Source organism: Microtus oregoni, unplaced genomic scaffold (genome assembly GCF_018167655.1).
Source record: "Microtus oregoni isolate MIOR12 unplaced genomic scaffold, Mior012 000026F_ref0000081, whole genome shotgun sequence".
In the NCBI taxonomy this organism is placed as follows: Eukaryota; Metazoa; Chordata; class Mammalia; order Rodentia; family Cricetidae; genus Microtus; species Microtus oregoni.
In genome coordinates, this window is record NW_024543085.1 from 7,420,224 (window position 1) to 7,427,124 (window position 6,901).

The 6,901-nt window shown below is 34.7% G+C and overlaps 1 pseudogene; it reads left to right on the forward strand.

Annotated features, from left to right (window-relative positions):
• The first annotated feature begins 674 nt into the window (after positions 1-674).
• LOC121463432 lies at positions 675-1,380 on the forward strand (annotated as a pseudogene).
• The last annotated feature ends 5,521 nt before the right edge of the window (positions 1,381-6,901 follow it).

Below are 6,901 nucleotides of genomic sequence, written 5' to 3' on the forward strand. Positions count from 1 at the left end.
AATGGCATGCACTATCTTTATTCCTTGTCAACTGGTTCTAAGCTTGTATTTCTACCTGGTCATCAAAGTCAGAAACCTGGATATCTGCTTAGAAAACTGTCTCATTTTATGTCATCTGTCCTAATTGTGTGGTTAGGTAGCTTCATCACATTCTCTATATTAGTTCATAAAATTATATACTAATTTTTTATGTAGGAGGTGTTGTATTTTGAGAATGTTTTAATGCCTTTTGTTAATAAAGAAGCTGCTTTCAGCTAATGACTTAACAGAATATAGCCAGGCTGGAAGATATACAAACATAAATACATTCATACACACACACAGAGAGAGAGAGAGAGAGACAGACAGAGAAGAGACAGAGAGACAGAGAGACAAAGAGAGAGAGTAGGTAGAGTCAGAGAGAAGCCAAGTAGCCCTGCGTGAGACAAACGCTTGACAGAAGCTTGCCACAGCTACGTGGTGATACACAGATTAATAGAAATGGATTAAACAAAGGTGTAAGAGCTATCTAGCAATATGCTTTAGTGATTGGCCAAGCAGTGATTCAAATAATATGGTTTCTGTTTGATTATTTCAGGTTGAGGCAGCCAGGAAAAAAAGAACAGCCTCCTTGTACAAATTGGCACACCAACATTGTCAATTATATTCACATAAAACCTGAGAAAGCGGATCTAAGATGGCGACTGTGGAACCGGAAACCACCCCTACTACTAATCCCCCACCTGCGGAAGAGGAGAAACCAGAATCCAGTCAGGAGGTTGCCAACCCAGAGCACTATATCAAACACCCTCTCCAGAACAGGTGGGCACTCTGGTTTTTTAAAAATGATAAAAGCAAAACTTGGCAAGCAAACCTTCGATTGATCTCTAAGTTTGATACTGTTGAAGACTTTTGGGCTCTATACAACCATATCCAGTTGTCTAGTAATTTAATGCCTGGCTGTGACTACTCACTTTTTAAGGATGGTATTGAGCCAATGTGGGAAGATGAGAAGAACAAACGGGTGGTCGATGGCTAATTACATTGAACAAGCAGCAGAGACGAAGTGACCTCGATCGCTTTTGGCTAGAGACACTGCTGTGCCTTATTGGAGAATCTTTTGATGACTACAGCGATGATGTATGTGGAGCTGTTGTCAATGTTAGAGCTAAAGGTGATAAGATAGCAATATGGACTACTGAGTGTGAAAACAGAGACGCAGTCACACACATAGGGAGGGTATACAAGGAAAGGTTAGGACTTCCTCCAAAGATAGTAATTGGTTATCAGTCCCACGCAGACACGGCTACAAAGAGCGGCTCCACCACTAAAAATAGGTTTGTTGTTTAAGAAGACACCTGAGTGTTCTCACAGGAGACTGCGTCACGCAATCGAGATTGGGAGCTGAGCAGAGTGGACTGCACTGAAGTTTGATTCCATCTAAATGTTGCTAAGATATAAGAGAAGTCTCATTCGCCTTTGTCTTGTACCTCTGTGTTCATTTCTTCCCTTCCTCCCCCTCAATTTTTGCTAGTGTGTCCACTACCCCAATCAAAGAATTACAGTATACGCCACCCCAGAATCCGCAGGTATGTTCCTGGCCCGCACTGTAACAGCTGGGTAGAATTACCATGATACACACATTTGCCTTTCCACAGTATTCGAAAAAGAACTTGCATTTCTGTTACCTTAGCAGGAAAAGATCTGTTTCTGCTCCACTCCGTGCAGGAGCGTGTTTTGCTGGTGAGAGTCTGCGTGCAGTTGTCCAGCAACCTCGTGTCCTTCCACAGCGTTCTCCTTGCTGGCCTCTTGCTGATGGCTGCTAGAGTTTAATTTATTTGCTTCCCTCCTTGATAACATTTCTGATTCTGATTTCAGTTTTTCATTTGTTTTGCTTTTGTTTTTTTTCCTCATGTAACATTGGTGAAGGATCCAGGAATATGACAGAAACGTGGAATAAACATTAAATTTGTGCATTCTTTGGTAATTTTTTGTTTTTTTGTAACTACAAAGCTTTGCTCAAATTTATGCATTTCATTCAAATCAGTGATCTATGTCTGTGTGATCCCTAAACATAATTGTGGACTATAAAAATGTAACACCATAATTACATTCCTAACTAGAATTAGTATGTCTGCTTTTGTATCTTTATGCTGTACTTTAACACTTTGTATTACTTAGGTTCTTTTGTTCTGGTTACAAATGGCTCAAGTAGAAAAGCAGTCCCATTCATATTAAGACAGTGTACAAAACTGTAAATAAAATGTGTACAGTGACTTGTCTTTTTTAAAAAAAAAAACCTGAGAAAGCTTAACAAGGAATTCTAGACACAAAAGAATAGAGTTAAGCATGGCTTTTTGGTAGCAGCATTTTTTTGGGTAGGCTCGCTTTGCTAGAAGCAAGCAGAGGAATGATTCCTTTAAGAGAGGACTTCCTAATTCATCAGTAGCAAAAAATAATAATAACAACAACAAACAAACAGACAAACAAAGACAAAAAACAAAAATGGTTTTGAAACTGTGCTTCCCAGGCTGTACTTCTAGCATGAACTCTGGCTCTTTCAGGATGCCAAGCATTTAAATGGGGTTTGTGAGCAGCATGCTACAAACTGCTTAATGGCATGACATAGTCCCATTGTATACCTAGAACTGGGGTAGTGTGCAGGGCTCACAGAGGCAGTGAAAAGACCTCTGCCATTTTGGATTGGGCATAGCCAAAAGGCAAAACTGCCTTAGTTCGAGCCAAGCCCCTTTGCATTATAAGAAGCGGGCCTGATCAGAAAAGGATTAAAGTACACAATAGAGACAGGTTCAGTTAAAAAAAAAAGGCTTCTAAAAGGGTCATTGTATGTATTAAAAAAAATGTATGTAGGCATGGGAGAGAAAAGAAAAAGAATATAAAGAATTATAAAAAGAAGAAATTTTTTTTTTAAAAATATAATACAAAGTCTTTAAAGAGACAGAATAAACTTGTAGAAAAGGTAATAGAGTAAGAAAAATAAGCCATAAAGATACAATATACAGAGTCTGGATTATATATATTATTGTGTTTTCTTTGTATTTTTTTTTTTCTGTGAAGGAGCTAAGTACAGAGAGACATTTTATTGTATGGGTTGCTAAGCTAAATCAATATATGTTTTAGAGGTATCTTGACTTCAGAATTTGGATCTATGGATTTGTTGCTTTAGAAAAGAGTTTATTCTTTTGTTTCCACAGAGTATGAAAACCTGTGGAATTCTTCCAGAATAATGTGGTCTGATGGACCAAGAACCCATGAAAAGTTGCCATGAAAAACCCCAAAATTACTTCACCGAACAAAAGGCAGAAAGCAGTGTGGAGAGAACTACACCCAAATTCCCAAATATTGTTTTAAAATTTTTGTTTACATTTAAAGGGGAATATGCTATAGAGATTTGTATTGTGTGGATTTTAGTTTATTAACACAAATTTAAGATATATATATATATATATATATATATATATACTCTTGATTAAAGTATTGTGTTTGTAAAGCTCATTTTAAAATGTAATGCATAATTAAGAAATATAGGTTAATAGATAATCATCTATAATAATCAAGTTTATAGTCATGCTAGTTAGGTTTTCTAGATGTACAGAGATGTATTTAAAACCTTTCAAAGACTACAGAATGTGGCCTTTAAAATGTTTTAAGATCTTAGGACTTTTCATGACAGTAAGACACATCTGTTCCTGGCAGCACCAATATACTTCAAAAGGATGATGGACATCAAAGAGTCTACTTATGGAGTTTGCTAGTCATTTGTCCAAGAAATTATTGCTGTCTGAACTGCTTGATGGTATGCTAGATGAACTGGACTTGCAGGACCCACATAGAAATGACTGCTGAAGCTGCCTAAATAAAGTGAGACAGTCCTTTGAGGTACCTACTTCAAGAAAGAGACTGTGAGACATTCTGCAGGACACAGAAAAAAGTGACTGACAAGCTTTCAATATAGATGGAAATTTCCTGCCTCATGGAAAAGTGTGCCAGATAGTATGATCCTGTAGTCTGAAGATGGGTGCCTTCAATAGGCAGCGAGATGTCTCTGTTAATTATAGAGTTCTGGAAGTTGTTTACAATGAACTTCCTGTTAACTTAGTTAATATCATATCCTTCTGGAGTCTTTGATAGAGTTGAAGAATAGTTATAGTTTTCCTTAGCTATGATAAAAGATAAAGGAGGTATAAATATTATAACTGTAATTATTGCATGATACCTGTTTTGTTATATGTAATCTTGCTATGTTAAAGTTAAAACCTTCCTTTTTATTTTGACAGAAGAAGGGAGATGATGTGGGAGATGATGTATGCAATGAATATGTTTTAATGCCATTGATTAATAAAGAAGATGCTTTTAGCCAATGGTATAACAGAATATAGCCAGACTATCTATCTATCTATCTATCTATCTATCTATCTATCTATCTATCTATCATCTATCTATCTATCTATCTATCTATCTATCTATCATCTATCTATCATCTATCTATCTATCTATCTATCATCTATCTATCTTATCTATCTCTATTATAATATATATATATGCATATATTCTTGTTAAAGTATCTTAGCCATTAAACTTGTCATAGCTTCCACCTTCAATGTCCTAGGAGGTGGTTGTTCTGATTCTTGACACATGGTATAAGAATGCCAACATAGAACATTGACATGGTCAGGTTACCAGTTGTTACAAAGAGAAGCAAGAAAGATGAGCCACAGTGTAAAACTCTTTAATTAATAACATAATCCATGTGATGTTCTGTCTTGCATATGTCCCTCCACTTTCTAATGCCCTTATTTTGACATTTCCAGTAGTTTAGACTAGAAACATCTTGGCAAAATGTACATGTAACACCCACTTGGCTAGAGTCATTGCAAGCCTAATAGCACTCATAGACTGTCAGTTGTTTCAGTTTTCCCCCCTCTTTCTCTTATCATTATTTCCTCCATCCCCAATCTGACAGTGGTCCTTATGGTCAGACATAATTTATAGGACTAAGAGAAAAATGCAAATTCAGAGCATCTGGTACTAAATACAAGAGTACTGTAACATAAAGCTTTTAATCTACTATGGTCTGTTCTGGAAATGTCAAATTGTTTTTGTTTTTTATATGATATTATTAAATGAAGAAAACTAAAATTGAAAATGTCTAGAGTTTTATTTATTAATCTAGAGTTTATCATGGTTCCATTGTACAATGTTATTTCTATATAAAAGAATTTAGTCACCAAGAAGAAACAATTCCTGTTTGATATCTTATCCATAAATTATATAATTAAACAATGAAAATGAGAACACTTGTTTATATTTACATCCTTGATATGATCATGATGTGCCAACATTATACCTTTGACTTTCCAATGAATGAAGATGGGATGCAGTGAATTGGAAGTGTGATTACCTTACCTTTCATTTTCTCACCTTTTAGAATATATAAGTGGTTACCTAGGAAGAAGCAAATGTATCTGACGGTATTTTGGCTCATGGGTAGGGTTTGTTGCTTGGAACAGCATTCATTTCTGCATTTAAACCAGTTTTTCATTAGACAAAGAAAAACCAGTGTTTCACAGTTACCTCACACTCACTGGGCTTTATTGGCTTCCCACTCGTCTTGTGCTCAGTATATTGTAGTCATTACATATCACTCTGAAGGCTCCTTGTAGACTGGAGCATGAAGAACAATTTACATGTCCCTTTTTTTTAATTTATTTATTTATTAAGGATTTCTGCCTCCTCCCCATTATGGGCATTGTTCACTGTCTTTTTGGAGTTCTCTAAAAGAAAAAAAAAAAACACCAATACAACCATTAAGAATTTAAAGTCAATCATATCAGATAATTATATCATTTACAGGGACCGTAAATTTGGTTATCTCTGCCTAGTTGAGACTTATTTATCTTTGAAAATGCATGCTCTATGAGCTTTTAATATGTTGGTAAAAGCCCTGATTTTATGATATTCAATATCCAAGTTCAAACTACATGCAGTGTCATGTTTCTTAGATTTGCCATTTATTTTCTTTACAAGCTTATTAGCATCTAGCACCAAACACAATGGATGATATTTTGAATATAATATTTGTGTGATTAGCAGATATAATAAGTTAAAAGGGTAGAGTACCCATGTAGGGAGTGTTTTGTTTATAAAAGCAGACATAAATTAGAACATGTTCCTTGATGACCCATCTGTGAAGGCACCATTTTATATTTGCAGGCCTGGAAAAAGCTCTTCACGAACTAAAAGTTTCAAATATAATATTGGATTTTTAATCTTCAGAACTATGAGAAATGAGTCTCATTTCAACAATCCAGTTTATAATATTTTGATATGGATAGTCTGAGGTAATATATCAGTCTAAGTAGATAATCACTCAGATAATTTCTGAGTTTACATCATTAATTTAATTTTATCTCTGGTTATTTTATTGCTGTAATCTGTTTAAGCACTGAGTTCAAATATTATTGCTTAATAGTTACTCACCTGCTGTTTCACAATATTTTGACACTTAGTAAGTAGACATATGTAGAGAGAAAAATCAATTTGAACGTATCACACATTTACACTCACAGGAACACCCCAATTCATCCTTTTGTATATATTTAAATACAATAGATTAAACATTGACTATATAATTACTTGATAGCTATTAGTCTTATAAGATATCTTTAAATATTTAAAAGGAAATCTAAGTTTAACAGTTTATATGCTTGAATTATCAGTAGGGAATGACACAGATTTCATATTAATAAAATTATATGTAAATATGTAGGACATAGACAAAAATCTCTCTATTTCCCCATCTATGGAGATAACATCCTATAACATATATTCCTCTTAAATTGAATACTTTTCATTCAATTGTTTATTTGTTTATTTGTTTTACATGTAATCATTTTTAAAT